General features: G+C 43.5%; 1 protein-coding gene and 1 long non-coding RNA gene across 2 annotated transcripts in view; one reads left to right on the forward strand and one right to left on the reverse strand.

The window, feature by feature from the left end:
• The window catches only part of RASGEF1B (RasGEF domain family member 1B), a 134,331-nt gene that overhangs the window by 23,936 nt on the left and 88,410 nt on the right, over positions 1-21,985 (forward strand). The gene's annotated exons all lie outside the window — the stretch shown is intronic.
• LOC137855860 (uncharacterized) lies at positions 10,739-16,004 on the reverse strand. Its single transcript, XR_011096018.1, has 3 exons — positions 15,472-16,004; positions 14,885-15,269; positions 10,739-13,480 (listed from the first exon to the last, which is right to left on the reverse strand). It is a non-coding gene; the product is annotated as an uncharacterized lncRNA (long non-coding RNA).

Raw genomic sequence — 21,985 nt, forward strand, 5'->3', positions numbered from 1 at the left:
CTCATCAGGAGCTGGCAATGGTATCCTGGCCTGCATCAAAAGAGAATGACTAGCTGGTGGAGGGAGGTGGTGCTCCCCCTCTGCTCCTGTGAGACCCCACCTGGAGACCTGCATTCAGCACTGGATCCCCCAGTATAAGAAGGACAGGGACCCATTAGAACAAGTCCAGAGGAGGCTGTGAGGATGTTCAGAGGACTGGAGCACCTCTCCTACAAAGACAGGCTGAGGGAATTGGGGTTGTAAAGCCTGGAGAAGAGAAGGCTCTAGGAAGACCTTATAGCAGGCTTCCAGTACCTAAAGGGGCCTACAGGAAAGTTGGGGAGATCCTTTTAGCAATGATATGTAGTGATAGAACAAGGACTAATGGTTTTAAACTAAAAGAAGGTAGATCTACATTTCATGCAAGGAAGAAATTCCCCACCATGTGCTTTGTGAGGCCCTGGTTCGGGCTGCCCCAAGACACTGTGGTTGCCCCATCCCTGGCAGTGCCCAAGGCCAGCCTGGGCTGGTGAGAGGAGAACCTGCCCTTGGCAGGGGGCTGGAACCAGGTGGGCTTTAATGGCCCTTCCAACCTAAATTATTCTGTGAATCTGTGCTGAGCTGTTAGGTGCTGAGGTGCTAATGTCCTTCTGAAAAGCTTCAACCTTTTGGCATGGAAATGGCTCTCTTCAAAGGATGGGAAATCATTGTTATTGAGCAATTATCTCTGCAAAATATCTGTGCTGACAAACGCTTGGGAATTCATCTACTTGGGAATTCTTCTGCTTGATTAGAGCTATTAACTAACACGTGGACATTCTGAGGCTAAGGATAGCCTTGAGACAGAACTGTAAGAAAGTAAAATCAGAAGGTAAACCCAGCACTGTGATCAATCAGCAAGTGAGTGCTTGGATTTCACAGGACGTCTTTAGAGTTGTGCTTTGGAAATATTTTTGATCTTCCCTGAAATAATGTTTGTGTGTTTGAACAACAAAACAAAACAAAAAAATACAGTTGGTTCAGAGTAGCATTGATGTTTCCATAGTGTCTCTGATGAAGGCTTTCTGCTCGTTAGACGTGACAAATTGCCAGTTATGGTTAGTTATTAAAACGGCACCCTTAGGGAAAGACAAGATGGCTTGTGTGCTACATGAATAGCCATACATACGTGTGTGTGGTGATTGTGACTTGTGGATCTTACAGTCATCAGTGCCACTGATAATAAATCAAGATTCCTGCCCCAGAGGACCTTTTTCTGATGGGAAAGGAGCTATGAAGTCAGACGGGCATTTTCCCCTTCAAGCCTGCACACGCTGCAAAGAGTTCCAGCACTTGTCTTTGCAGGGAATACAGGGGAGGAAGTCACAAACCAGAGGGATGATTTATGTGAGGAGAGCTGGCTTCTTCTCCTGAATCACCTGGAAACCTTCTCTGCAAATAGAGTCTGTGCTCCAGTTTAATTAGCAATTGGTAGGCTTGTCTTGGGAATTATCAGTTAGTGTATTTTCCAACAGGAGCTACTACTTGAAGGAGCTTGCTGGGCAGCTAATTAATACAGATGAGAGGCTCTGTACAGTGACCAAAAACTGAGTGTAGCAACTTCACTGGAAAATGTCAGTTCTTTGAACATGTATGTGGAAAAGAGTAACTTGCTTGCTCCAAGGGTACCAAGTGAGAGCAGCAGAGCTCACGATGTTTTCAGCCAGTGTTTTTTATGTTTTGCTTGTCTCAGGACTGCACTCTGCTTCTGTATTTGTATTCTCTGAATCCTTTTAAACAGAGGGGACCCTGAAAGTGAGAAAACCACTGTTTTTGAAGGAGTACTTGTTATCCCAGTACAGGAACAACAGCAGTTGGAGCCATCCCAGCTGCAGGTAACCTTTAACTTCACCTATTAATCAGTGATTCAGCACCGAATGTCCAAAATGCTATTCATGTTTTTATTATTAGATAAAGGGAAGGAGGGCTGAGAAATGGCATATGCTGACCTCATGCCATGTAAATTGTTGATAGTTGTTCAGTTTGCAGCATGGTGAAAGCTCTTGAAGTACCCTGGAGTTATGCGTATGGAGTTACTTCCATCACATGTCTTAGATCCAAGCAAGTACTAGCATAGCTACAGGAGGAAGAGGAACAATTTCTTCCTCTAAAAAAAAAAGGCAGCGATGGAGTGAGGCCCAGTTTTTTGCCAGATCAGTGAGCTGAACCAAGTGGTTGTTTAAACAATGAAAAGCTGCCTTTTAAGCAGCAGCCTGTGTGAAGCCCAGCTACCCCTGAGTATCAGTGAGCGAGTTAGCAGTCCCCAACATCAGTGTGAGACTGACTTCGTTGCTGGCCTGGCGCAGCTGTTTGTGACTAATGGGACAGGGTAATTAAGCTGGGCTGGCCATAGGTCAGAGGCTGTTGTTCCAAACTAGAGCTCTGAAATAGCAAGCATCCTCTGAGGAAGCTTCATTGCCTTTCCGTGCATGTTTCCTTTACTCAGAATGTCAACCTTGGTTTTAACCTGAGGGAAAATACAGCGTGTTTCATTGTGTAAACTGAGACGTGCACCAAACAGCTTTCCAAACAGAGTGCAATTATTGGCTCACTGACACACAGGGTACTAATTACCTCTGAAATGCAGCTCAGGCTCCTATACATTATAATGGTGGCAACAGAAGATTTATGATGCCAGCTATTTGTTTCTGCCTTTTTCAAGGGATTGGCTGCTGGAAATGTGATAAGAACACTTAAGTGTGTTATTTTTGGTAAACGCTTCTTTGTGGTATAAATTGGACCTAATTATGATTAAAAACTTGGTTTCTTTCAACTTTCTGGAAGTAGGCATGGGGTAGACCCGAGCTGCTCTATGATCATCAAATAGAAATATTTCTATTTGAAAACTTTTTTACTTTTGTGTCCTCCAATTAGAGGAAGGGTGAAATAGGCTGTGCAAATGCAGCGTGGCATTTAGCATATAGAAGAAGAGGACTCGCAGCAGCACCGCATGGTGAATATGAGGTAGAGGCACAGCAGAAAAAACAGCTCAGTAGAACTGTTTTTGATGAATGAGCAATAAAGCTAGTGGTAATATTTTAAAATACTCTTAGAACAAATGGATATACAGGTCCTAAAAATGGCCATCAAAAGCATCGCCCTGTTGCTGGTGGCTGTTGGGAGTCAACATTTCTTCTGACATAAAATATAATGTATCAAGAAATCCTGGAACATGATTGTTGTGTCCGCGCAAGAAACAAAGCATTCCTGAAGTGCCGTGCAGACTCCCAGGTGCCTGCTGCAAGGTGAGAGCGCTACCTTGGCTCCTGCTGAGAACAGATGTCTTCAGATAGAAGGCGGATCGAGGGGGAGCAAGGTTCTTCTGCCCATGGATAAGGCTGACGGGTGGGCAGTGGTAGTGCAGTCCTTCAGCTTGCAGGAGTTTGCCAGAAGGTCAGCGCGCCCTTGGCAAGTAATTTATCTTGACAGCACCAGCTGTCAGTCAGATGTCCCAGCGCCGCTCTGCCTGCCACTCTCCTGTGCTGATGGCTGAGATAAATGCCAGGTGCTGAGTTGCTTGATGGTGGAGGAGTGGATTGTGGAATTCTGTCTGCAGTTCTTTTCTTTGCTCCTTATAGGCTACCTAAATTTTTCTTAAATACAAGACGGTTCAAGTCAAAAAAGGGAGAGCGAGTTGAGGAAGCAGGTCAAGTGTCTTTTGGAGAGGCTGCTCTTCATGGAACACAGATGAGTTTTTTGAGCTTGCATGGAGGAATTGTTTTCACAGATGCAGGTCTCCTGGTTCCTGTCTCAATGCTACCAGTGTCCTCTGGGAATTTAGGTTTCCTCACAGTATGGAAATGCATTTTTCCTTTTACGTTAGGTGAAACGTAGCCATCCCTGACTAGGTCAAATGTTGCATGCAGCTGTTATTTTGGGAGCTTGCTTTCAGTGTGAGCTTCTGACCCCTGTAAGTCAGTGGCAGCTTTGTCCTGATGTTACTTAAGTTGTTGATATTTGGGCAAAGGTTATACATGTATATTACTACAAGCTCTGAGTGAGGAATCGAAAACTAAAATGGAGAAAGCTCTCCCTGCCCCTGTTTTTTTTTTTTTTTTTGAATATTCTTAAATTAGGGTGATGCACTCCACACAATGTAGGCCCCCTGTAGTGCCACATGCTGTTACCAAAGGCAATAGGAACTTGGCCAATAGCTCCCCTTGGAGCAGGCCTGGGGCTGTGCAGGTGTTGGGAATACCTTTTAAATTCTTCACCTGTCTTGGTCCTTTGTTAGGCTGGTTGTATTTTACTGTACAAGGGGAGGGGAGGAGAGGGGGGTTCTCAGAGACCGGAGAAGGACAGGTTTCATACATTTCCAGGTGGTTCTGAAAAGCACATCTAAATGTGATGATACCAAATAGCTTAAAAGAAAAGAAATGTATAAAGTGTTTACTCTTAAGATTGATCTGTATGTTAGGCTTATAAAACATTTAAAAAAAAAAATCATGGCTGTTTACCTGGTTTAATGATCAAGGAAGGCCAAGCAATCCAGTTCAGATTAATATTTAAATAAAATTGCAACTTCCATTTTTTTAGGGACCTACAAAAGTGGTTATTAGATGCCAGAATAATAAGAGAAGACTTCTTGCTTTTTGTTCCTCCAGCTTTTAAGCATTGCCATGTGTCAGTAATGATGGAAGATGAGTAGAATTTCACTCAAAGTTTGTTTTCTTGATGAATTGCATTTGGAGTTGATTTAATTATAGCACAAATGGATTAAGCTATATGACTTTGAAGAACCCCCTACTAGGCACTGATCTGGCTATTCCTTGCATGTGAAGGTGTTGGAAGTTGCTCAGGGGAGAAAACTGGAATGGGAATTTCCCAGTACAAAGTAAGATGTAGCCTCAGGGGATTCCTTTGCTCTTTTCAGGGGGTGATTGCTGACTCTAGGATGAGGCTGAAACACCGTGTGCGAGAGCATCAGGAGGTGGGTTTTGGAGGACTAGCAGACAGCATTATATGTGTTGCCGGTCACTGAATGGGGGGGATGTGTGACTTCAGCAGGATCCCTGGTTCCTTGTGATCTGCAGGCTAGGAGGAGGGGTGTGTGCTGGAAAAGGCTTTGAAAGCCGCTTTGAAGGAGTGATGATTGATTTCTTCTCCCTCTCGTCCTTCCTGTTTCCATGCAAGGAACAGCTGTGGAGAGACTGGGTTTTCTTCTTCCAGCACTATCCTGGGTTCGAGGGGATAGATGCCTTCCTGACACTCCATGGTCTAAGGTCAAGCTTTGCTGCTTAAACTGGGCCCTGGCTCAGGATCTGAGCTGTAGTGCGATTCCTCTGGAGCCTTACACCAATTTCAGCCACTGACAAAGCTGAAGCAGCGAACTCCTTTCAGATGATAGAGCTAAGCCACAGGGAACATGAACAAGGCTTCTGCTTGCTTGGTAGTGCAGGTCTTGGAGATCATCTCCTCAGGAGTAGTCCTGTGCTTCTGCAGGAGCATAGACTGCTACTGACAATGAATTTGTCCCAGAGCCCTTAGTTTTGGAGAACAGAAATACTAATAGCTCCGAGAACCACAAGAGGAAGTTATCTCAGTCATCTTTCTCAGATGAGCTCTTCACGGTCAGTGTTGGATGCACTGTGTTTCTTCATGACACTGGCTTTCTGGCTGTGAAATAAGTCAGTCTGAAGTGAGAAGCATTATGAACAGAAAAGCAGCATATTATGGATGAGTAACAAACTGTCAGAAATAATAATTGTGAAAAGTCCTTCTGGAGAGGATTACCAGCTGAAAACTGTCTTAAGCATATCTGCAGTTCACAATTAACTTTACATTAAAGGCATAGTGGAAAATGGCTGGTTTGAAATGGTTTCCTCTCACCTTTTCCTGACCAATGTGAACTATCTATGCAATTCTTTGCTAACCTTGCCATTGCAAATAAACTGCCTGTACCCAAGCCAAAGGTAGACCTATATGGGAAAGTGTATCCTGCATTCTGTACAAGAACGTGCAGCCTGTAATGTGCAGTGCTCAGAAAGATGAGTGCATCTTGCAAACAGCACATAGTTACCTGAATCTTTCGAGGGCTCATCATCCGGAAGAAAAGAAACTTGCTGAATCAAAAGCAAGTTGCCTGTTCTTTTCTGCACATAAAAGTTACTGGTGCCCTGGATTTTGATGCTGTTTGTACCCACCTAGAGCCTGGCTCTTGCTTTTAGTTGAAGGACTGTTCAAAGTTAAGTAGGAAATAAACAGGCTTCTATTTCAGTTCTTTTTCTGTATGTTTTATGGAGCTGGGAGTTTGAACAAACTTGTGATTACTGGGGAGGAGGTAAGTGCAGAGTTGGTCATCGTGACAGAGAATTCAGCAATACTTCTTGCTGTATAAGTGTTCTGCAGTTCAAGTCATGACTAAAGCATACTAGAAAGCTAGGTGCATAGTTTAAAAGTTGCTGGTCCCTGCTAGTTGCAGAATGGTGCCAAAACAAAATGCAGGTGTCACGATAAATGCAGGTCCCTGGATGGAATTCAGTGTTTTGCATTATGTGATGGAGAAATTTGCTCCGAGATAAGCCCATCCTTCAAAGCTAAAATCCTGATAGGAGGTTTTGTGAAACTTCAGGGTACGTACTGAATCAAGGTTGAAAGCTTTGTTTTTCTGAAGCACGTGAACTTTCCCCATCACTTTTTTTGTCTAAGATGACTGGCTCTGATTTGATTGACTGCTTGGTTGGATCTTGCTGTGTTTGCATCCTTGAACAAATCGTTTAGAACTCATTGCTAATGCTGGAACACAGAAGCCACAGGGAATGTGCAGCTCTTAAAGAAATTCAGGTATCGTAGTGCTTTAATTGCACTGTTACTATTGGAATTCCCTAAGTAATTTGCACACTGCTAATTTGTGCAATTCAGCAGCATGAGTAGATCAGCTTTCTCTCAGCAGGTCAGTTAAATGTGGCCTTTCAGTATGGGACACAGTGTGGGGCTTGACTGTGGAGCAGCGAGGGGGCTGATACAGGTATGCAGCATCAAACAGTGGCACAAGACAGCATCAGCCATCGAGTGACAGGCTGACCCAAGACCAGTAGAGGTGAGGACACTGAACCCCATGCAGAGCAGTGGGAACTCCTGATGGAGGGCAGGACCCCTGCATAACAGTGCTGTTGCATGGGTATTTTATCTATATGTTTTTCAGGACATAAGCCTACTTCCACAGCAATACAATTGTTTGTGTTAAGCAGTTTGCTATGGAACGTACTCATAGTTGTATGATGCTTGAGAGCAGAACACCTCAGATTCACTAATAACTGCAGTTGACTCATATCTGCTGCAGAAAACCAAGTATTCCTAAGGAATAATCCATTTGTCTAACAGGCAGGCATGTAAGTCATCACATCTAATTCCTGAGTGTTAGTGACTTGGGTGCAAATTGAAGGTAGAGGCAACACAGAAAGACTTGGAAGAGATCCCATCATATATAGGGTAGTGTGACTGCAGAAGGGAATGAGTTTAGCCCGTTCTTTTGATGAGGAAGCACAATGTGAAGTCTGCTTGAGTTCAGTTTGTCAGTGTGCCAAGTGTTTTTGTGTACAGCCTGTTGGTGACCGTGAGTGTCAGGTGTGAGAGGGCTTTCGGAGCTTCCTAATAGAGTGGTGGGAAGGGAAAAAAATTGCAGAGGATGTTGCTGCAGTAAGAGTTCTCTAACTGAGATTATTAAAGTTGTGTAACCAGAATAGGCAGGACATGTGCTAAGACAGGGAAGGAATAAATACAGTCTCCTAAAAGTCACTGTAGGAGCAGGTGAAGGTAATGGCTGCTGCACTGAGGGTTTTTGAAGAGGGGCTTTTTGAAAAGGGGGACATAAGGAAGAAACTCAGAAAAGAAAAAAGGTCTTTGTGTATTATAAAGCTAGAAAGACTGTAATCTAGTCTGTGGGCTGTAGGACATGTGGAAATTAGTTATTTTCTTTAGGAAGCCATATAATCTTGAAAATTTTTGCCAGTGATGGGAGTCCACATTGTCCTGTTTGCAAGTTTTACTAAAACATAGCCCTGTGCTTCCTTGGGTTTCTTTGGCGTCTAAATACTACAGACCAAGGCCAGATCTCTGTCGAACTTGCTGGAGAATTGTACGCATTTACTGATCTGTTTACTGCTCATAGTTGTGATCTGAGATCTGTTAGCCAGTGTTTAGGATGCTACATGGGATACAGTTTGTAGCTGAAGGCATATGAACTTAGGTCTCTGCATATAGATGTGTAAGCCATAGCCAGACTTTTTGGCCCCCTTTGTAGACAGCAGAGATGTATGAATCTCTGAACGAAGCTTATTCCAAGGTGGATGCCTAAATTGGAGACAGCCCAGAAGCTGATTCCTGCTCTTACTGCATCATGTAACATGTTTTGTAAGCCATTTAATGAAACATCTTGTAGTACCACGTCACTGGTAGTAGTGTAATAGCCAGTGACCTAGGATAGGACAGACCATTGAAGAAAAGAGAACTGAAAATATAGAAATGAGTATCTTGAGAAAGGGAAAAAGGTGTGTCCGAAAGGAGAAGGAACAATGCCTTCTGCACAAAACTGAACTACGGAGAAAGCGAGAGGGATGTAGTACAAGTCAAAGCTGCAGAGGTAGAGTTGAGGGGAATAGACTCTGAAGAGAGGAAGCTAACCTGATGGCTTCGGAGCTTGTCGTGGTTTAACCTGGCTGGCAGCTAAACACCACGCAGCCGTTCGCTCACCCTCCCCACTCCCTCTCTGGGACGGGGGAGAGAAATGGAAAGTGAAGCCCGTGAGTTGAGATAAAGACAGTTTAATAAGACAGGAAAATAATAATAACAAAAATAATAATAACAATAATAATAATAATAATACAATGGTGATAATAGGAAAGTAATAATAATATGTACAAACAAGTGATGCACAATGCAATTGCTCACCACTCGCTGACCGATGCCCAGCCTAACCCCAAGCAGTCCAGTCCCCTCCCCCCCGGCTAGCCACCCCTATATATTGTTTAGCATGATGTCAGATGGTATGGAATACCCCTTTGGCTAGTTTGGGTCACCTGTCCTGGGTCTGTCCCCTCCCAGCTCTTACTGCACCCCCAGCCTGCCCGTTGGCAGGACAGAGCAAAAGGCTGAGATGTCCTTGGCTTAGTATAAGCACTGCTCTGCAACAATTAAAGCATCGGGGTGTTATCAGCACTCTTCTCATCCTAAGCCAAAACACAGCATTCCACCAGCTACTAGGAAGAAAATTAATTCTGTTCTAACTGAAACCAGGACAGAGCTGCAGGTGAAGGTTCCTTCGAGTGGAGGGTACATACTAGAACAGCTCTTGATCGCTGTCTTGCACATGTTGTCTATTAAATTTTGGATAGAAGCATGAAGAGAAATGGCTAAACCTGGAATTATGGGTCTAGAGCTATTTCAGGTTTTCAGGATGCTAACGAGGGGACTTTTAGAGGCAGAATGAACTGCAGATCATCTGTCATCACGCAGTGTGCTTGTGATTAGGGTGGGTTTGTGGTGACAGCACGGAAGAGAGAGTGGGAAGATATCTGGGTTCTATTACTATCACTGCCTTACACTTACAGATTGACTCAGCTCTCAAGACTTTACTGCTTCTGTTTCCTGTAGATAAAAGAAAGCTGACAGGATATTATTCCCTTATTTTGCAAGGGTGTGACGATGATGTAGGCCAAACTTGCCACTCCGGTGGTTCTGATTGTTGCCTCTCATTTTAGAGCAGTGACAGGGGAAATGCTGAGTTACTCAGAACTCCTGCAGTACTTTCTAGCTGTAAGGCTGGCCCGTGACTGACCCTCACAGCCTCATTGGTGTAACTGATTTCCCGACTGACCTTGTAGATGGCTATTCCAAATTAGTTTGGAAGCGTTCACACAGGGTTCTGTCTTTGGCTGAACTGCAATTGGCTTTGAAACTGCAAATTAATTTGAGGCAGCAGCGATGGAAAGGCAAGATCTGTCTCAAGGGAGATTGGCTGGGAAGGATGGCACCATCTCATGGATCTACACTTTGCTTAGGTCAGCAGTTCCAGATATGCAGTGCTATTAATTCAGCCCCACGGAACATGGCCTTTTCTCTTCCCACCTTTATGCCTGTAAAAATACCCTTCCTTTACTTTATGACCTGCCGTGTTTGCATTCATTGTTTGGACGGCGTTCTTACACAGCAAGCTTGAGGATCTGAGGAAAAGCCTAAACTTGTTGTTAGTGATACACTGTAATAGCACCGCTGCTCTATCTCAGACATGGGTCTTGTAAAACAGGTTTTTAGTCCTGTACCAATGAACGCCTGGTGGTCTGCTGTCTTCTAAGTGGTGCATGAAAGCAAGCAAGCAAGCAAATGCTGCCCATCCCACCTCAGGCTTGTTGTTTGTAGGTCTGACTGTGGGGAAGATTTCCAAGGGAGCCTCAAAACTGAAAAGAGGTGGAAGAAAACCATGCAGACAAGAAGGTGGGAGGATCTTTTGGTCCAGTGTTGCACACTTGGGGTTCCTGCTTAATTCACAAAGTACAGTAATGTTTGGTCTCCTCTGAAAAGAGCAGGACTTCATCTTGGCCAGATGGAGTCCATAAGGAATGTTTGGGGTGTTTAACTTCTAAGGAGCAGCTATTAGGAGATGTCCCTGATTTCTTAAACCAAACTGCCTAGATAAAATTGCAAGTGTCAGATCAGAGTTCTAGGAGTCACCCTGGTCACAATACTACTTAAATCTAAAGAAACAATTTTCTAATGAGGCATCCTTCCAGATGTACTTCATTTACCCATCTACACAGCTAAAAGATTTCAATAGCTGAGAAGTAAAAAGAGTAGAATACAACTACTTCACAGCTGGGTGGTATTACTCTGTAACAATCACTGGGTACATACCTGTCAGCTGCAGTGCTGTTAGTGCTTTGAAATACTTGTAAACTTGATGGTATCTAGGAGGAAGGGAAGAAATTGAGGGCCCTTTGAATTGTAATCCTGCTTGCAAATTAAAATTCAGTCTCACCAAGTCTTCAGCTCCATCTGTTTCGCTCTCTCCCATCCTTCTCACAGCACTGAAATCCTAATCATGGGATGCTTTTCCTAGAACAAGGGGCCAGGATCAACAACCAGGTTATTTATAGACAGTAACAGCCAAGTTGGTGCAAGGTCCCAGTTGCTGTAATTTTGCTCATAACTTTTCAGCACATTTGAATTTTACTTCTCAGAGCAGTCTGGCTTGCAAAGGGCACTGAGCAGGCATTCACTTTGCAGCAATTTCAGGTCAAGCATCGGTTTGTTTAGCTGAGACCATCAGGTTTTAGAAGTGCTTAGGTAACATTTTTCCAAGTGTAAAGTAAGACAAAATTGGATGGTTTGACCTTGCTATTTTTCTTTGTAGTATACAACTAGAGACCTTAATTTTCAGCTCTATGCTGGAACAAGGACTGTTGCAGGCAGCAAGTCAGCTGTAGCTCAAAAGGTCTTCTCAGGTTGTAAAGCAGAGCTAAATGAAACCTAGAAATCTTTTTCAAGGAATGAGGTGGCACAGGTGCCTCTGTAAAGCTCAATACACTGTATTGAAGACATGAGGGACTTGGTGTTTTCATCACTAACCAGTGGATGAAGGGGAGCAAACCAGATTAAAAACATCAGTGCAGGGGGAAGCTGTATTACCTTCAGCTAAATATTTTGCACACGCTGAAATGACAGTCTGCCTCTTGAGGCCTTTTTAGTATCCTTGGGTCGTGTAACCTTTGAAACCAAGTTCAAAAAGCTTTTTGAACAAATGAAGTCTTCCCACCCATTTAAATGATTCTTAAAAGTGGTAAATCAGGGAAAATGGCTAATTGAATCAGTTCATCTTACAGCGAAGGTCATGGGAAGCTGGAGTAGGCTTTATTCTTCTTTGGTAAGCCCTGGTGGAAGTGGAGCTGGCGCTTGACATTCAGGCATGATGGTTACTGGATGCTTTCCTCAGAGGCAGGGGCAGCCGTGTACTGCCCACCGTACATGGGAACCGTGTACTCAGCCCACTTCATCACTGTGCTTTGTTCTGGGGAGCCAGGCAGAGCAGCCCCCAGCCAGCAGCAGCAACCTCTGGCCCCTTGATCCATTTGGAAGGCTGTCTCTTCTGTGTAGGGTCTGTGGGTGCCCCAGGCTTTGTCATGTGGCTGGGTCACTAATGGCTTTCTTGGGTTTGTGGTTGTGGCTGCAGGGAATGAATGCAGTCTTCCACCTGGGAACAACTGATTTGTGAGGAAAGGCATCATGCCACACTTAAATGTCCTCTCTGAGAGCCCAAATAAGAGCCTTTTGTAAATGGTTGTTGTTGTAGTGCTTTACTGTGCTGCTTGGATTGTGCTTTGCAGAAAAGCTGCTGCTGTGTTGGAAGCAAAGGAGTAAAAGCCCTGTCCGCTGTGCTAGTCATTGTTAAACAGTCTGGGTATTTAGTTTCCTGTCGAGGGGACCTTTATTTAAAGCTAATTACAGGGCAGGCTTGACTACATGTAGTTGCAATTCCTGAACTAGTTTTGCTGGTTTCAAAGCAAAAAGGCTTTCTTAGTCTCAGGCTGGTCAGTTATCCCACAAGCTCACATGGCATGTGCAAGCTTAAAAGGCAAAGTGAAAAACTGAGGCTGGGAGCAGAGGAAGGGACAGAATTAAAAGCAAATGCTCAGCTTGCCTTGTTCTGAGACATCTCTTAACCCTTGGAGGGGCAGGCTCTGTACTCTGGTCTCTTACACAAGAGGTGGAGGAGATGAAAGAAAGGCATGAGGAAACTTCAATCCACTTCAGCATGAGGCACAAGGTGAAACTGCTCCCTTGCAGAGGATCAGCCTAAAGATACTAAGAGATGCAGCCATATCTTTTCCTGAGGTGGTTGTTGGTTCAGGATAGTCTATGTACCGGTGCATATGCCAAGAACTTCAATAATTTACCTCTCAGGCTCATCAGGATAATTGGATCTGACCGAATATTTCCTTTCTATTTCATATTTAATACTTTCTCCAAGCTCTTAGCAGTTATGGTGTCACCTTGGTTTGTTGCCACACTGTTCAGAATGATGCCCTTTCCATTGCTTGAGAGAAAACAGTCCAGACAGAATGATGGAATCTTTCTTCTGTGCTGAGGCTGACCTGTACAGGTGCAGGGAACACGTGGCGTTCAGTCAGTGAGGTCCTGTTACGGTGCCTAGCCAGTGCTGTTCTGTGCTTACAGCTACACGCGTGGAGCACTGCAAGTAGAAACAAAAATACAGCCCTTCAATGGATGAAGTCATGAAAGTCACAGTGGGCTAGGCTGCTAGCTAATGATTAGGTAAAGCTACTTTTCTTGGCTTTGAAGACGTGCTCTTTTACATCCAGTGAAGTCCTGGCCCAGGGCATTAACATGTTTTAGTCCTGAAGTCCAGAAAGGAAATTGGTGATGGCAAAATTTGGACAAGGGGAGTTTGCATGAATTTAGATTCATCTTTGATCTCCTGGCTCAAGTATGAGGGTTTGGGCACTTGAACCTAGGAACAGAAGAATATGGGATTGTGTTATTAATGAGTATTTCTGCTACTGCTGTCCTGTCCTAAAACAGTGGCTCAGCTTACCAAAAGGGAGGGTGGTCTTTTTTCTGCAGTATTTAACTGATGTTGCAGGGCTGCGTAGGGAAGTCTTTGTGTCTGATGCAGATTGCTTCTAGGTAATATATATACATATATATGTGTGTGTGTGTGTGTGTTAAATGTGTTACACTGTGAAAATGAATATGGGGAGTAAACCTGAAATCTTCATGATCCTTTTTTCTCTTGTCTGGAAAATCGCTTACTCATATGAACTTGGTAGTGTTAATGGTCTGGTATGGTCATACTACTCAGGCAACAAGATGAGCATCGCGGCAACAAAATATGCTCCTGGCATGTTAGGGAAACATTGTAAAGGTGGCAAAATTAAGAAAATAACATGTCTCCTGTGCCCTTATTTTTGCTTGCTTGCCATGCAACTGTTGCAAGGCAGTCTGTGGCTGTGGCAGTCACTGCTTCTAAGAGGTGAGAGCAATGCTAGAAGTATCAGTATTACTGGCTTCATAGATCGTATTACTATTTTTTATTTGGTAATGTAATAGATTCTGTTAATCTTGGCTGAGATTAGACATACAGCGCAAAATTAGTTCTCAGTTCAGATGAAGGTGGTGGCATTCAGGACAGACTTGTTTTAATTGCACTTGATGTGTCAAACTTTTGAGGTTAAATGTTCTTTGCTAAATGTCCAGGTTATCTCGTATTTAGATCTTCTAACTCTGAAAATTTAACTTTGCAACTTCATTCTTTACTCATCGTAGTTTATTTCTGTATAGCACCTGAGTGGTATCTCAGGGCCTGTATCAGATGTTCAGTCACGTTCTGTGCACTTTACTGACAGTCTGCTGCAGTTGAAGGTCTGTGGGAGCTTCCTTTGAGATGTTGTGGGGAGATGAGCAGTGACTTGTACTAATAACAGATCAAATTGTTCACTAAGTTGGGTGACCTTAATAGCTCATAACTTAAACTCCTTTTGCAGCAGTTTAAAAATCAGTACATTAACCACATAACTGTTACTTGTCTAGTAACCAAGAGACGGACTTAAATTCCCAGGGATGGAGTTCCTTTGCAGCCACTCAGTGCTTCCCACTTTGTAAATGCTGCACAAAGATAAACTAACTGAAGAGGTGATTGAAATTGCTCCTATTCTTTTTACATCAGTGAATTGTAGCATGTGTGTGCTACTTCATGATTTTCACAGTGAAGACACTGGAGAGATATTTTCCCCATGTAAGAGAATTCATAATTTAAACCTCATCTATTCCTGAAATGTAAAAGGGTCTACATTTAGGGAAATGATACCCAACCTTTGTCATAAGTGTCAAAGCCAGGCTCTACTTGCTTGCTTACTGCTTTACAGAAGGGTGTTGCAGCATGTTCCCAGAAATCATCAGTTGAAAAACTGCTGCCAGGCCAAAGGGAAATGTGGCATGGTTTTTGAGCACAGCTCTTCAGGCTTCCTTATCCTTCCTGCCAAGGTGATTGTTCCCTGGGTGCAGCGAATGAGATTTGGCTATAGCCAGTTCTTACTTCTGACATGGCCTCATTGTGACTAGCTTCTTCCCTGAACCACAGGCGTGCAGTCTGCTTCCAAGATATTTAAAAAGCACTCACTTGGTTTCATTGTGTGGTTGTTGGCTGCTTCAAGAAACACTTGCTTTCAGTGGCTCTGTGAAAATACAGGCAGCTGACAAAGAGGTCTGACTCCAAAGGGCCTGATTGTAGATACTGCTGTCTGCAAGGCAATTGGGAGACCTGTGAGGTGAGTTGCAGCTTTGTGTAATGGGAGATAAAGCAGGCTGGCTGAGAAGGGCTCCAGAGGCAAGCATAAATGTGTAGATGTGTTACTTCCTCAGATTAATCCGTCCCTCATCTTTCCCTTATCTCGAGCAGTGCATCTGCAGCACAGAGAAGCAGAAAAAAGGTCAGGCACTTACTGTTTTTAAGGAGCTTGTACTGCCTTGTCTTGTGCTCCTGCTTGTCCAGTGTTACAAATTGTCTCAAACTTCCTCCCTGCTCCCCAGGGTGGCAGGTAAATGTCAGCAATGGGATCAGCGGGCAGCAGAACTCACGTGCCTGAATACCTCATCCAGTTTGCACAGTAAGACCTGTTCCTGGGTTCAGGCCAGCTGAGTATGTTTTGAGCAGCTTATTTTAGCCTCTGAAGAGATGACAGGAGGAAACCTTTCCTTATCTTGTTCCGGAGACACCTTGTATTTCCCTGCTAATGTGAAGAGGTGCAAAGACATAAAGCTAGAATCTTCCTTGGAGCTACAGCCTCTTCCTAACCTTTAAGTGTACAGTCCTGTTACAGCTGAGCATTAATTGAGTTTCTGATATCAGACCCATGATTGCTTTCCATGGTCTCATGGATTTTTGGTTGCTGTGCTGCATCTTTGTTTCCTTGCTGAAGAGCATTCAGGCTGGTGGGACAGGCTGTTTCCCCACACATGTGCATGTCCAAGTTGTCACATGCTTCAGTGGCTCCTCATAATTGCAGTCTGTGGGACAGATACATGGTGCTGGCAACTGGATGATGGAAAAGCCCCGTAACTTCTGCTATCACTTGATAGCAGAATCAGGCAGTTCAGGACCTGTTCTGAAAACTCCCAGTTTCTCTTGTGGTAATTGCAGTTTGCTTGGAAATTCTGCAGGTTCAAAATTGAAAGGAGATCGAATCTTTTACTTAGAAATCTTGTCAAAATCCATGCAGTTCTGAAAATGACTCCACGAATTTTGTGGAGAACCTCTTTTTTTCTCTTTTTTCCTTAGATGGGTGAGCTCAGGTTTGGAAGTAATGTTGTAATAATCAGATCCTGTTTAGCGTGCACTATAGATCCAAATAATCTGTTGTAAGGTGTTGGGGTAAAGGGCTAGTGGCATACTTAGCCAGAAAACTGATGTCACAGGCTAATGCTGCTCTGAAAATCATGAGAAAACCTTTGGAGTTGGCTTGACATAGGTACCTTGTGGTGGAGGGAGTTGCTGATGCTGAGCTAGGGTGTTGGTTTCCTGCTTTTTTCTTTAAGGAAGTAGGATTCATTTAGAGAGGACAGAATAACATATAAACAAAAGGAAAGAAGATGTGAAATGGCACAAGATGTGGGAAAACCCTAGTCAAGTCATAAACTTGACTGTCTTCTGGACAATCCTGTAAGCCTGTTGGCTCTAATTCAGAAGGCAGGGGTCTGGAAGCGGGGAACTTTGTAATATGATATAAAGCTGTAGAGCAAAAGCCTGAGGCTCTGATTTCTGTCTCCTGTGGTTAAAATGGTTTAGGAGGCTTTGGCCCCAGTTCAGCAAAGCACTTAAGTTCATATGCTACCTTTTCTTATTAGTCTCAGTGGAATGATTCACATGGATTAAACTAAGCCCGAGTTTGCTGGCCTTCCTGGAGCAGGGGCTTTACAGTAGGTTGGAAGCATGAAATTAACACCCCTAAGGATGGTGTTGACGTAAAGCTGATGTAAAGAAGCTCAAGTAAGAGCAGCTTGGAAGGCTTGGAGAAGAATGATGGTGTGATTGGTCTCCTGCATTTGCTGGGCCAGATGCAGAAACTTGTAACAAGTCTTAATAGTCTCTAGAAGAAACACAGCAAATTCTCTGAGGTGGTAAAAACTCTGTGCTCAAGTGTCGAGCCAGTTCAGAAACATGATGTGGCACTCTGTGGGTGCAGATGGAGTTCAGAGCTGGAGATGCTCTGGGGGTCCTTGCCTCTCTGGAAGCTGCTGCCAGCTTTGCTACCAGGAACGGCCATATATTGGACAACTGAAAGCAGTGTCAGGACCTAACTGAACAGCAAGGACTCACCCGTGGCTCTGCAGACAGCACTAGTGCCGTACAGAGGAACCAAATGTGTTTCTTGTCTTGGATAGTCTGCGGTTAGCTGCTTGCTCAGGAGCCCCAGCAGCTTGAGGTAAGCTGCTGTGCTCTGTGATACAGGCAGCAGAAGCAGTCCTCATTGTCTCCTGAATCAAAGCAGTAACTGAACTCAACCATTTGGCATTTGCTTGTCATCTTTTACATGTATTTCTGCTGGAGAACTCTCTACGAGAAATGCAAGAAGACCCATTTCAAGTGGCAAATAGCAAGAAGTCTAAAGCTTTTCCTAACATGTTATTGATGGCATCAAAGCCACAAATGTAGGATGCTACCAGATCCTGAAACCAGTGTTTTCTTGTATAGAAAGTGTATGTTTGCAAAGTGGTTAATTGCTTACAGCTTGATAGCGTGAGCATGTTGTTGAGCTTTCCAACATGTCGAATGGAAACCTCCAGCTGCTGCTGTGTTCCAGCTCTCTTTCTGGGCTGCTGTGGCTCCGGGACAGCTTTCTGCCCTGAGCTTTCCATGGCCAGCATTGCATGTCTTAGGTAAGCTGTTTGTTAAAGCACATGGGGCAGTGTGTTTGCTTCTGAATTCAGATTTATGTACAGGCCAGCAGGGTCACAGTGATGCTGTGGAAAGCATGTGAGAGGGCTTCTTTTCTCCCCAGAACGCTCACTGCCTGATTCATGGTCTCAGTGCTGCAAATTGTCTTTGTCCTCTTGAGGCAGAACAAGAAGGCTGTTCTTTTTCTTGTCTGTGTCTGTGATAGAAAGAGCCCTGAGAGAAAGACGTCTTACATGTGAAGTCTCCATCTGACTGGGTAACTGGATTTTGTGAGATGCTGCCCTTTAGCCCTGCGGTAGGGTGTCTGTGTCATGTACTGCTGCAGTAAAGGTTCCTGTCGCTGAATGCCACTCCATCTGTTTGGTGCTTTGTAACTTCATGACTGGGGAAATAAGGTATTCCTGGTTTGAAGGGGAAGACGTGAGGGACAGACAACCACTGTCTGAGCCCTGTTCAGCTCTTTGAGCTGGCATATTTTAGCTTGGAGCCTTTGCATTCCTTTGGCCAGTACAGGCCTTTAAAATAAATTAAATAAATAAAATCCTGATGGGTGGTAAATGAAAGATGAAATTGACCTGGTGGGATGAATAAGGGGCTGATGCTGTTGAATAGTGGTGACTGTCAGTACCCTTCCAAAGAAAGTTGTCTGATCACACCATTACCAATAGTGCTGTGTCCTGGGGGACTCGAGTGGATGTCAGTGTCACACTGGGCTGGCAGTTGTCATAACTTAGTAAGAGGCAGGATTTTGTTTGAAGTTGTGAGATGCTATAATGGAAGGAAAAGAAGGCAGAAACTACTCAGTCAAGTGCTAATATTTCTCTGCTGTAAGTTCTCAGGCTTACTGCTCTTCTCCCTTTGCATAGGAAAAGATTGCACTTGCAGCCCTACATCTTGTTGAATAAAAACTCATCAAAAAGAAATCCACTGAGTGTTGCTCAACACACAGACTCCACGTCCAACCCAGTAAAGCTCTGTGCTTGCACTCTCAGCTCCCACATGCTTTACTGGAGAGACTGTCAAATAGACCTCCATCAGTAACCCTAGTCTTGAAGATCTGCATGTTAACACACTCCTGGAGATGCAGAAAAGGTCTGGACAGTGCTTTGGTCTGACCAGGGCACCTTGTCTATCATTACTCCTCAGCACCAACTGAAGGGCCCTACTCTGAGTGCTGAGCACCCGGTGTACAACAGCTTTCTTCCCTCTTACTCTGCGGGAAGCTGCCTTCATGCTTCGTTTTACTGGTGAAGTCACGTAGGGCTGAAAATATTGCATCTGAACTAATAAGGATGAGGCAGTGGTGCTGCTTGCGAATTGTAATTGCAACAAAGTCCAGAGTATTCTTTTGAATTTTCAAACGCAAACCAGAAGCAACAAAGAGCCTGAAGAAGCAAATTTGTAAGCATCTCTAAGGATGTATTCAGTACAGCTGATACACAGATAACAGGAGATCATTGTAGCCTTTTCTAATACCTTTCTGATAATTGTGTGGACTACGAAATGATTAAGAAAACTGGAGAGCGCTTAAATTGATGGCAAGAGGAAAGCAATTGGCAAATAATGTAGATAGATTGGGAAGCATGTACAATGATCCTCAAAGAAGAGCTGAGACAGCAAACAGTTGAACTGTTGATGATGTGAAGAGTTAGAACAGGATGAGACTGGGGAAGAAAAGAAATGTTCCCGTGTCAGAGGAAAATCAGGTTGCAATGGTGAGAAGTGTGAAATAATGTCTTGGATAATCGTGGAAGCCTCAGAGTTTTGAGTCATTTAAACCTGGGTCCCAGGACAAAACTCCAAAATATACTGTACATACCTACCCTGTAGAGCAGAGGAATGGATTTTGCTGTGTTTCATTTCAGTCGCTTTTCTGGCAGGAGCACTGACTGTTTTCTGGAGTAGAAAGTCAGATGAGTTGCAACTTGGCTGGGGAGAATGGAGGTTTCAGTGGTGTGTATGTGTATTTTTTTCTCATGCATATTAGCAGCTGAGGATCAGATTTGTTAGGGTGCTTTCAAGTTAAGCTCCAATAATAAAAGTATCAAAATAGATGTTAAGACGACATGAAAAATTGTGTAGGAATCACTTTACATTATCAGATCCCAAGTTCTTTACAGAGCTTTTTCCATGCTTCATTGAAGCTAACAGGAATTTTGTTGCTGGTGTCTTGCAAATAGAGGCTGTCCCATGGTAAAAGCCAATAACAGTGTACTGCATCCAACGTTTAGAAAGCTCAATTACTAATTTCTTCTTGGAGTTAGTGCTGTGAACTGAGTTTGGTACCTTCTTAAATCTGCAGTACAACTGTTCATGATATTCAAACATCACTGTTACTCACCCTGACCAAACCTGACCTTTTTAGAAAGTGTTTAAGAGAAATGCAGGTAATGAGCAACTTTAGTTAAATAATGATTCACTTATATTTAAAGCTGTATTATACAACATCTTGAATTAATGAAAGTATTCATTTACCTTTATAAGGTTTTCTTTTTTACTGCATGTCCAAGTGAGGACAGGGCTTTTTCAAGATGCTGACTTCTCATCCCAAGCAGAAAGACATGCAAAACTGGTTTCCCAGATAGCATTCAGCTTATCTGTCACTGTCAGAATTCCTAAACTGATGTGGCACTAATGTGTGAGAGGGATTCCTCATATTAGCGTAGTAAGTGTCAAAAAGCATAAGCAGTCAATTTGAGGCTAGATGAGATGGCTGTGAATTTTAAGGCTGCAAAGTCTCCTTGGGGATAAATTATTTTGTAAGTACTCAACGTTTTTATACTCAGCCTTCCTTTTGTGATAGACCTGCCAGGTGTCACTAGAAGCAAGATATTAAAACTAAAACACAGACTTTGTCCAATGCAGAGAATGCTTCCAAAGGTGCTGAGGCTCAGTGTGCTTGGAATAAATCAAATCCTCTCCAGCTGCTTATCACCAGATCAAAGTAGCATCAATAATTACATAGCAGCCCATACAAAGAGTATCCTGGATCCTTCTACCTTTTAGGCCTCTGAATTTGAACAACTTTTGCTGCTTGACAGGTGGAAAATTGAGACGGAAAAGAGAATCTTCATCTCTTGGGAGAAATGAAGGCTTGTCCTAAGCAGAAGGCAAGGCCTGAAATACGGCTGTGATACATGTAAATAAATTGGAGTTGGCCTCCAAAGAGGAACTTTTCCTGTCTGTGTGCAGCTCGTGGGTTAGCTTTGTCTCCCTGGACTGCTCACGGGGTGTGGGTGGGAGAGAGAGAAGTCTGCCAGGGGTCATCAGTGTTTTGCCTTCATTTCCAAGCACAACAAAGGAATGTGATGTTTGCGAAAATGTGACTCACTGGAAAAGGTTTTGGCTGCCATGTGCCTGTTCAGATTGTAACGGGAAAACATCTGCTTTCCGCAGTCTGTTACCAATCTGGAGGATGCTCATGGTGGTATATGTTAAATTGACTTCTGAAGTAACGTTGATAGGACGAGGAGTCAGTATTAAAAATACATCTTTAAAAGCTTCTCTGGTACTGAGGATGAATATCATTTCTCTAAAAGTTCTCAAAGTCTGAGTGTGTGAGGATTTTGTTTTTGCTTTTATGAAAAGCCATGTGCTGATGTAACAAAATGAATGGGGTTCCTGGTTTGCAGAAAGTAATGGGGGATGCACAACCAAAACTGATAATGCACACAAGTATAGGTAACAATATTAGCTTTATTGCTTACAGGATGGACTTTGTTACATCTCCTTTGTTTTGAATAATGGGAAATATATCTAGGGGACAGATGGCATACCAGAGATCTGTGGGATGAGGAGGTTGCAAAACTTTTATAATAAAGACTGTCAAAAATGCAGACTTCTATCATGTTAATTGCACAGCAAATACTCATTGCAGCATATAGGGAAATGTGCTTGGTTTTGGTCTGGCTGAAGTTATATAAAATTGCTGTCAAAAGCCTAGACATGATTGGTTTTCTTTTTTTCAAACTTAGGAGCAAGTCCTGTGACTATTTCAGCACGGCTCCATCAATAGACCAAAAGCACGTATGTGTTGACAGGTCTGGACTTGAGAATTCATAT

This window comes from Anas acuta, chromosome 4 (genome assembly GCF_963932015.1).
Source record: "Anas acuta chromosome 4, bAnaAcu1.1, whole genome shotgun sequence".
NCBI classification, from domain to species: Eukaryota; Metazoa; Chordata; class Aves; order Anseriformes; family Anatidae; genus Anas; species Anas acuta.